This window comes from Myxine glutinosa, chromosome 2, assembly GCF_964187855.1.
Source record: "Myxine glutinosa chromosome 2, kmMyxGlut1.1, whole genome shotgun sequence".
Lineage (NCBI taxonomy): Eukaryota > Metazoa > Chordata > Myxini > Myxiniformes > Myxinidae > Myxine > Myxine glutinosa.
The window spans coordinates 9,599,845-9,609,689 of record NC_136262.1 but is presented as its reverse complement, the minus strand read 5'-3'; positions in this window follow the sequence as shown (position 1 = coordinate 9,609,689).

The window sequence follows — 9,845 nt, the reverse complement described above, 5'->3', positions numbered from 1 at the left end:
TTGTTCCAGAGGCGGGAGAAAAGGGGAATGAAAGAGAGAAGGTGAGCAGAGAGCCGAGATTTTGGCAATATTCACCAGAAGAGGGTTCCTGGCAGATCTTGTGCGACCTGAGGAATATTTGGGGGAAAGACCACAGACAGAGCTGGGGCAGCTAGGTCAGATAGGAGTCGGTAGAAGACAGAAAGACCACCTGCGATGAGTGAGTGAAAGGCCATCGGAGTTAGCTTCATCGCTGGAGATTCCAATGATTCTGAAAGCTTTGGTTTCAACAGAGTGAAGCCGAGCTTGGTGTGAGGCAGGAGCACCAGCCCAGAGGGGGGAACAGTATTCCATTGAGCTCCGGATGAAAGCGTTGTATGTGGTGAGGAGCTCAGGTGTGCCAAGGAAGGACCTCGCATGACGGAGGATGCCCAGTTGGGGACTGGCTTTGGAGGCCAGCTTGGAAATGTGGTTTTCCCAGGAAAGATCATGGCAGATAGTGAGACCCAAAAGATTGAGTAACAGAACTTCTTGGAGAGGATTGTTGAGAAAGCAGATGGGAGGGTTGTCCAGTCGGTCTTTTCAGAGAGCCATAGTAAGAGTGTGGGATTTGTCAGGATTGAAAGACATGTTCCACTTGTTTGCCCAGTCTGTGATTTTGTCCAGGTCTGCAGAGAGTGAGGAGGCTGCAGACTGCCAATCTGAGATATGAGGAATGGAGCGGCAGAGTGTGGAGTCATCAGCAAAGAGATAGAGAGGATTTTGAAGAGAGTCGGAGAGATCATTGATGAAGACCAGAAAAAGCACAGGGCCCAGAACACTGCCTTGAGGAACACCAGCCTGAATAGGAAGAGGAGATGAGAGAAACCCATTCAAGGCCGCACGTTGACTACGACCAAAGAGGAAGTCCGCAAGCCATGCGTGGAGATTTCCATGGATACCATAGGAGGAGAGTTTGGTGAGCAGAGCGGGGTGCCAGACCGTATCGAAGGCACGTGATATGTCAAGGAAGACAGCTCTGATTTCCTGTTTGACATTGAGGACCTCCATCCATTGTTGAGACAGCAGAAGCAGCATGTCCAGAGTAGAGTGACCTGGTCTGAAACCAAATTGATGATCAGAGATCAAGCCATTGGAGAAGAGGAAAGATTTGATATCCGAAGCAATGATGGATTCCATGACTGCTGATAATTGGGCGCAGGCTAATTGGTCTGTAGTTGCAAGGATCTGTTTTTCCACCTTTTTTGTGTGAAGCGGTAATGTTGGCTGATTTCCAAGCTGATGGCAGATGACCTTGAGCAAAAGAGAGGGTGAAGAGAACAGAGAGTGGGTGAGATAGAGCGGCAGAGCAGGATTTTAGGACCTGTGGGTTGATGCCGTCTGGTCCAGTTGCAGAATCATAGTCGAGGATTGACAGAAACTTCTCCACCTTGACAGGAGAGGACACAGAGTCCAGGAGCAGCGGGGTATGGTGGGTACAGAGAGGGATGGGTTTAGGACACAAGATTTTGAGGCAAACACAGAGTTGAGGCATTCAGCTTTTTCACGTGCGGAGTCAGCTGTGTCGCCGTTTGAGGTAAGGGAGGGATGGAAGGGGAACAAACACCAGAAACAGATTTGACCAGACGCCACCAAGATTTGGAGGAGGGAGACAGGTTTGAGAGTTCAGTTCTCGAGAGTAGAGAGATATTGTTTCCTGGCTCTCCTGAGGGTAGACACACACTTGTTCCAAGCTTTGTGAAAGGAACTGAGATTTCCTTCAGTTGGATTTGCCTTCCATGAGGTGAAGGCAAGTTGCTTCATGGCAACTGCCTAACCACAAGCTTCAGTGTACCATGGACGGGAGGAAGGGTATGACAACTGAAGATGAGATGGGATAAATCTGTGCATGAGAGAGAGCAGTTTACTTTGGAAGAATTCCCAGGAAGAGTTGATGTCAGAGGCAGTCGAGATGGGTGACCAGTCGAGATGATTGATGGCTGCTTGAAGGCCATGCCAGCCGGCCTGAGTGAAATGCCGGACTCGTCGGCGCTGAGGAGGCTCTCTGAGAATGGCCAGAGAGATATCCACTTTAACAAAGAAATGATCAGAAGAACCAATTGGAGCAGAAGAAGAGCAGCAGACATTTGCAGGGAAGTTAGTCATAACCAAGTCTAGAAGAGAAGATACTCCATTGACTGAGATCCGGGTCGGGAAATTGACAGATTGTGTCAGTCCCAGTTGGTCGCAGAAGTCCTTTGCTGAGGTGCCATGGCTGGTGTGAGAGGAACCCACACGCAGCCAGCTGGCATGATTACAGTTGAAGTCGCCACATATGCGGAAGAGAGAGTTGGGATGGGTAGATAGAAGTTGGTCCATGTTGTCAGACAGGGAGATGTAAATGGAGTCATCACTGTTTGGAGGAGAGTACAGGACACATATGAACAAAAGGTGGGAGCGAAGGGGAAGCCGTAGCCAGAGGTACTCCTGGGGGTGGGGTGGAGGGAGGGCAGTGCAAGGAGAGTGAGGAAGAGAGTTTTTGATTTAAAAAAAATAGCAACCCCACCACCACGACGAGGCTCAGGTCTATCATACCGGAGGAGGGAGTAACCAGGAAGAGATATTAAAGAATCAGAGACATCATGAAATAAGAAAGTTTCTGTTAAGCAGATTATGTCTGGTTTGTCAGAAGCAACCTGTATGCAGAGATCAGTCAGGTTTGAGTGAAGGCCCCGGATGTTTGAGGTCCATACCGTTGAGGAAGAGGGAGGGGGAGCATCGGGTACATGACAGGGGAGGGGTAGGGTAAGATGAGGGGTGAGAGGGGGAAGTGGGGCAAGCTGTTGATAGTGTGTCGGAGATTTCAGAAGAGTTAGGAGAAAGGGAAGGATGAGGTGGAGAAAAGGTTTGATGGTGATGGGAAGATACACATTACACAGTGAGGTGTTGTTTGAGCGGGAGCAGAGCATAGTCGAAGGTTGGAGGAGGTGGAGGTATGTGATGGAAGGGAGAGGAAGTGGGGAGGAGGCAGCTTTGAGGATGAGGTGGTTGGGGGGAGATTTGGAGAGAGATTGTAGGGGGGGGGGGGAGATTAGAAGAGGAGGGGTGAGGGGGAGTTTTGAAGGGGAGGGGTGTGGGGGAAGTTTTGAAGGGGAGGGGTGAGGGGGGGATTTTGAAGGGGAGGGGTGAGGGGGAGTTTTGAAGGGGAGGGGTGAGAAGGGAGTTTGGGAGGGGAGGGGTGAGCAGGGAGTTTTGAAGGGGAGGGATGAGGGGGGAGTTTTGAAGGGGAGGGATGAGGGGGGAGTTTTAAGTGGAGGGTTGAGGGGGGAGTTTTGAAGGGGAGGGGTGAGGGGGGAGTTTGGGAGGAGGAGGGGTGAGGGGAGAGTTTGGGAGGAGGGTGGGTGACGGGAGAGTTTAGAAAGTGGACGATTTATGAAAAACGAAAATTTATTACATCGTTGGGTTTATTGTGATTTTCAAGTCAGAGATCCGTTTGAGAACGATAGAGGGGTGGAATGATTAATAATGAAAAAAATTAATAAATAATAATCATAAAATAATTAAATAATTTATCAATTGGCTAATAGAATACCTAAACCACCACCATTTCATCTAAAAATAAATAAATAAAACCATTTATCGAATAATTAAATAATTAATCAATAAATCAAAATTAGTCTTTACAGCCAAATCACTTGGTCATTGTCGTGTCCAAATATCAGCTTCCTAGCTCAAAAGCTGCTTGAGATATTGACCAGATGAGAAAGGAAATAAATAAGTCCTTAATTAATCGATAACAAATAAATAACTAATCAATTAATTGATTAATCAATAAATCAAGAATAGCCTTTACAGCCAAATCACTTGGTCATTGGCATGTCCAAATATCAGCTTCCTAACTCAAAAGGTGCCTGAGATAATGCCCAGAAGAGAAAGAAAATGTGTAAGTACTTAATTAATCGATAATAATTAAGTCACTAATCAATAAAAGAAAAAAAAAATTTTTTTTTTTTTTTTTTTTGTATACTGAATCGAGGCTCGTGAAAGAGCTAATCAACAAACAAAAAATAGCATTTTTTAAGAGGTACTTTACTCACTATTGTGCCGACATTTCAGCTTCCCAGCTCAAAGGATGTGGTCAGGTTCACTATGTTAACAAATATAATTTCGTTCAAAAATTTGGGAGATTAGCAAACCTATACATTTTTGGAATCATCAGACCATGGAGAATCCGAAAATCAATGTCGGCATTTGCACAGACAGATTTTGGATTTTCAAAATGGCCGCCATAAAATACATATTTTGCGCTATCTCGGCTTCTAGTCAACCTAGAAACTTAATTAAATATGCTAATCCTATGTTTTCTGGGTCAAGGAATCCAATAAAGGCCTCAAAATAGTGCTCAGGATTATAGAAAAGCAACAAACAAAGGTAATTGAAAACCATTGTCTTTATATTTGTGATATAACTGTATTACATAAGACATGATATTGCAAGTCCTTTGAAGTTATAGGTATGGGTTTATAAAGCAAGAAAGCAGCCTTGTTAGTATCAGATTGAACTATAAGTCCTATACACAGGATCTACTAGGTCTATACCTTTCAGGAATATGCTTTTACAGATCTTCATCACTGTCCTGAGTGTCATTTTCGTAAAGGTGTCTACGCAAATGCCAACATTGATTTTTGGATTCCTCATGCTCTGAATATTCCAAAAATGTATAGTTTTGCTAATCTTCAAAAAATTTGATTGAAAAAACATAGTGAACCTGACTAATAGCTGAGATATTGCCCGGACAAAGAAACAAGAAAACAAGTACAAATACATTCAAAGTACACCGCCATCATGCCAAATAAATAAATAACATCCTCCAGCGCATAGAGACTGTAACGGGAGGGAGAGATGTGCAATAATCGATTGATTAATTGCATAATTAAAATCAAGAAATAATGATCATAAAATATTTTATTAATCAATTGGCCTATAGCACAACTAAACCACCAGTGCTTCATCCGAAGCTGTAAATTTTTGAAAATTAATTAAATAGGTTATTCATCGAAAAAATTAAATAATGTATTGATTAATAAACAAATAATAATTAATCGATTAATTGATTAATCAATAAATCAAAAATATCCTTTCGAGCCACATCACTTGGTCACTGTCGTGTCCAAATATCAGCTTTCTCGCTCAAAAGGTACCTGCGATATTGCCCAGATGAGAAGGAAAATAAATAAATGATAATCATAAAAGAATTAAATAATTAATCAATTGGTTAATAGAATACCTAAACCACCAGCGTTTCATCCGAATCTGAAATATTTAAAAAAAAAGAATTAATCAAGTATGTAATCGAATAATTAAATAATTAATCTATTAATTGATTAATCAATAAATCAAAAATAGCATTTGCAACCAAATCAGTTGGTCATTGTCATGTCCAATTATCACCTTCCGAGCTCAAAAGGTGCCTGAGATAATGCTGCCCAGAAGAGAAAGGAAATGTAGAAGTACTTAATTAATCGATAATAATTAAGTAACTCATCAATTGATTGATTAATCAAAAAACAAAAAACGGTTTTCCGTTTTTGACAAAGAACATGCTCACTATTGTGCTCAAATTTCAGCTTCCTCGCTCAAAGGATGGATGAGATATCGCCGGGACAAACAAACAAGAAAACAAGACAAGTACAAGTACATTCAAAGTACACCGCCCCCATGCCAAATAATTAAAGAGCCTCCAGCGCGCCATTGCCACAGCGCCCTCGGCACCCGGCAATACCGCCGTGCAGCTTATGGAGACTGTATTGGGAGGGAGAGGTGTGCAATAATTGATTGGTTAATTGCCTAATTAAAATCAATAAATGGTGATCATAAAATATTTTCTTCATCAATTGGCTAATAGCATACTTGGATCACCAGTGCTTCATTCGAAGCTGTAACGTTTTGAAAATTTATTAAATAAGTCATTAAGCAAAAAATTAAATAATTAATTGATTAATCAATAAATAATTAATTGATTAATCAATAAATCAATGAAAAATCACTCATAGAACGACACTTGGCAAAACAGAACAAAGTGGAATGGCACTCAGTAGAGCATCCTTTTAACCTCAAAAATAGTTGGTGGTTGAATTCAGTTGGCTGAAAATCCTATTCAAATTTCAAGTGAATCGTATAAAAATTGAGGATTTTAGAAATTTTAAATTGTTGTTGACTTTTGGCCTATGGTGATCTCAAAAATAGTTGGTGGTTGAATTCAGTTTGTTGATATGTAAATCCCATTCAAATTTCAAGTGAATCGGATGAAAATTGAGGATTTTAGAAATTTAAAAACATTGCTTGACCTTTGGCCTATGTTGACCTTTTGGCCTACGCTGATCTCAAAAATAGTTGGTGGTTGAATTCAGTTAGCCGATATGTAAATCCTCTTCAAATTTCAAGTCAATCGGATGAAAATTGAGGATTTTAGAAATTTGAAAAAAGTGGTTGACCTTTGGCCTATGTTGACCTTTTGACCTAAGCTAATCTCAAAAATAGTTGGTGGTTGAATTCAGTTCGCCGATATGTAAATCCTCTTCAAAATTCAAGTGAATCGGATGAAAATTGAGGATTTTAGAAATCTGAAAAAGTGGTTGACCTTTGGCCCATGTTGATCTCAAAAATAGTTGGTGGTTGAATTCAGTCAGCCGATATGTAAATCCTTTTCAAATATAGTCAATCGGATGAAAATCGAGGATTTAAAAAATTCGAAAAAGGTGGTTGACCTTTGGCCTATGTTGACCTTTTGACCTTTTGACCTCAAACATATATAGTATTTTGTCGGACCACGGACTCTACCATTTGGTGAAGTTCCATGAAGATCGGTTTAAAATTGTGACCTGGAGGCAAGTATAAGTGAGCGGACAGACAAACAAATGAAAATCCTATTCAAATTTCAAGACAATCGGATTAATATTGAGGATTTTAGAAAAAAATTAAAAAGTGGTTGACCTTTGGCCTATGTTGACCTTTTGGCCTCTGATAATCTCAAAAATAGTTGGTGGTTGAATTCAGTTTGCCAATGTTTAAGTCTTTTTCAAATTTCAAGTCAATCGGATGAAAATTAAGGATTTTAGAAATTTAAAATTGTTGTTGACCTTTGGCATATGTTGACCTTTTGGCCTATGTCGATCTCAAAAATAGTTGGTGGTTGAATTCACTTTGCTGATATGTAAATCCCATTCAAATTCCAAGTGAATCGGATGAAAATTGAGGACCTTAGACATTGTAAAAAAAAAGTGGTTGACCATTGGCCTACGTTGACCTTTTGGCCTACGCTGATCTCAAAAATCGTTGGTGGTTGAATTCAATTCGCCGACATGTATATCCGATTCAAATGTCAAGTCAATCGGATGAAAATTGAGGATTTTAGAAATTTTTAAAAAGTGGTTGATCTTTGGCCTATGTTGACCTTTTGGCCAAAGCTAATTTCAAAAATAGTTGGTGGTTGAATTCATTTAGCTGATATGTAAATCCTCTTCAAATTTTAAGTCAATCGGATGAAAATTGAGAATTTTAGAAATTTGAAAAAAGTGGTTGACCTTTGGCCTATGTTGACCTTTTGACCTTTTGACCCCAAAAATATGTAGGATTTTGTCGGACCACGAACTCTATCATTTGGTAAAGTTTCGTGAAGTTTGGTTTAAAATTGTATCCTGTAGGCAAGTATAAGTGAGCGGACAGACAAAGAAATGAAAAATCGGTCAGGGCGAGGACTTGCCGGAATTTACTTTTTTATCGGCCATTTAGGACAAATATGACTGCCGAACCACGTGACCGATGACGTCATTAACATATTTTATTCCCCATGGAGAGTTCTTTACAATGAGCCATGTCTCAATTTTTTATATTCAGCACTTTGAGATAGAGGTGCTAGGTTTTTCGGTTTTTCCAAGATGGCGGCCGACCACGTGACATATGACGTCATCATTAACATATTTTATTCCCCATGGAGAGTTCTTTACAATGAGCCATGTCTCAATTTTTTCTGTTCAGCACTTTTGGAAAAATAATGGCGCAACGTTTTGCCGTTTTTCCAAGATGGCGACCGAACCACGTGACTGATGATGTCATCATTTACATATTTTATTCCCCATGGAGAGTTCTTTACAATGAGCCATGTGTCAATTTTTTCTGTTCAGTACTTTCGGAGATATAGAGGTGCAAAATTTTTCGGTTTTTCCAAGATGGCGGCCGAACCACGTCACCGATGACGTCTTCAATTGGGCACAGTCTATTCCAGGGCAAGACCAATATGTGTGCAAAGTTTGGCGATTCTACGTGCAACGGTGTAGACGCAGTGCTGCAGACAGACAAACAGACAGACAGACAGACAAACAGACAAACAGACAAACAAACGAACAGATCAACATACTTGCCGGAAAATTTTTCCGGCAAGTAACAAACAGACAGACAGACAGACAAACGAACAGATCAACATACTTGCCGGAATCTTTTCCGGCAAGTAACAACAAAAAGAAAGAAAACAAACAAACAACAAAAAGAAAGAAAACAAACAAACAAACAACCGTAGTGAAAACTGAGTACTCGCTTTCAGCGCACGACATCGCGGGATCCTCTTCGGATTAAGCATCCTCTTCTAAAGTAAGACCGGTTTGGAGAAGTACCGGGATCGGTGTGGGAGGATGAGGCATTGGGGTTTGGAGAGGTACCGGGATCGGTGTGGGAGGCTGAGGCATTGGAGTTTGGAGAAGTACCGGGATCGGTGTGGGAGGATGAGGGATTGGGGTTTGAGAAGTACCGGGATCGGTGTGGGAGGATGAGGATGAGGGATTGGGGTTTGGAGAGGTACCACGATCGGTGTGGGAGGTTGAGGATGAGGGATTGTGGTTTGGAGAGGTACCAGGATCGGTGTGGGAGGATGAGGTTGAGGGATTGGGGTTTGGAGAGGTACCAGGATCGGTGTGGGAGGGTGAGGGATTGGGGTTTGGAGAGGTACCGGGATCGATGTGGGAGGATGAGGGATTGGGGTTTGGAGAGGTACCAGGATCGGTGTGGAAGAATGAGGGATTGGGGTTTGGAGAGGTACCAGGATCGGTGTATGAGGCTGAGGGATTGGGGTTTGGAGAGGTACCAGGATCGGTGTGGGAGGATGAGGTTGAGGGATTGTGGGTTGGAGAGGTACCGGGATCGGTGTGGGAGGATGAGGGATTGGGGTTTGGAGAGGTACCAGGATCGGTGTGGGAGGATGAGGAAGAGGGATTGGGGTTTGGAGAGGTACCAGGATCGGTGTGGGAGGATGAGGATGAGGCATTGGGGTTTGGAGAGGTCCCGGGATCGGTGTGGGAGGCTGAGGCATTGGGGTTTGGAGAAGTACCGGGATCGGTGTGGGAGGATGAAGGATTGGGGTTTGGAGAAGTACCGGGATCGGTGTGGGAGGATGAGGCATTGGGGTTTGGAGAGGTACCGGGATCGGTGTGGGAGAATGAGGATGAGGGATTGGGGTTTGGAGAGGTACCAGGATCGGTGTGGGAGGATGAGAATGAGGGATTGTGGTTTGGAGAGGTACCAGGATCGGTGTGGGAGGTTGAGGTTGAGGGATTGGGGTTTGGAGAGGTACCAGGATCGGTGTGGGAGGATGAGGGATTGGGGTTTGGAGAGGTACCGGGATCGGTGTGGGAGGATGAGGGATTGGGGTTTGGAGAGGTACCAGGATCGGTGTGGGAGGATGAGGGATTGAGGTTTGGAGAGGTACCAGGATCGGTGTATGAGGATGAGGGATTGGGGTTTGGAGAGGTACCAGGATCGGTGTGGGAGGATGAGGATTAGGGATTGTGGGTTGGAGAGGTACCGGGATCGGTGTGGGAGGATGAGGGATTGGGGTT